Source organism: Apteryx mantelli, chromosome 13 (genome assembly GCF_036417845.1).
Source record: "Apteryx mantelli isolate bAptMan1 chromosome 13, bAptMan1.hap1, whole genome shotgun sequence".
NCBI lineage: Eukaryota > Metazoa > Chordata > Aves > Apterygiformes > Apterygidae > Apteryx > Apteryx mantelli.
Genome location: NC_089990.1, coordinates 24,752,868 through 24,753,847, shown reverse-complemented (window position 1 = coordinate 24,753,847; position 980 = coordinate 24,752,868).

The window sequence follows — 980 nt, the reverse complement described above, 5'->3', positions numbered from 1 at the left end:
TATAAAACATGATACTGACCATGAATTCAAGCAGAAGCTCACTTCAGATTAAGGCCCTGCTTAACCTTCTTGCTTACTTTTGTATGAGCCTATGGTCCATCTAAAAACGTGTATCTCCAAATCTGCATCTTTGTAGCCATCCATCCTGCAACTCTTCCTAGAAACTATCACATGTCTGATTGCTTTAAATAGCTTAAGATTGTATTCTAGTTAACCATCTTACATCACTGGAAAGTTTTGTTCTTTACCTACCATTAAATGTCCAATTAAAGTAAATAAATAATAGAAGCTGGCTGGACTTCAGGAGGCTGCAGAAGAATACACTGCCTTTAAAGTGCAGGCATGCTCTTACTCTCAGTGTGCTGACCAAAATAAAGACAAGAGGTGATTTCTTAATTACAAAAATCTAATGGAAGTGTCACTAGTCATTCATCTCTCTATGCCTGGGGAAGGTAAATGTGTGCTCAGGGTAACTAGGTAGCAGCTTTTCCACCAGAGAGAAGTATTAGAAAGGAACAGATCCCACAGTGTCTCTACAAGGGAAAAGCCTTAAGATGAGTGCTGTAAACTTGCCAAGCCTTATCAGTGGGTTTTAGGAAGCCTATTTGTCACTACACTTGTCTCCCCCCACTAAGTCTGGCACCTTTACATGTGGAAGGGAAGTGTTGTTAGCATTCAGAGAATGAACAGTCTTATGTGCCTGTTTTTTTGTCTCAAATGTAACTGCTCATAACAAGAACTCTTCTTGCTTTCTCATAATGTAGAACTTGCTTAGTGAGACTTACAAGCAGATTTTTCCATTGCTGGGCTTTAGCAGCTACAGGCACTACCCTTAAAGGTGGAAGAAGGGGGCTATTAACTCCAGGAAAATAGTGGTATACAGCCATTTCTTAGGAAGCTAATGGTAAAACACTAATATTAATTAGAGTGAGCAAGTGGAACATGAGAATGGTCCTGCTTTAAGAAAGAAGGGAAGCAGC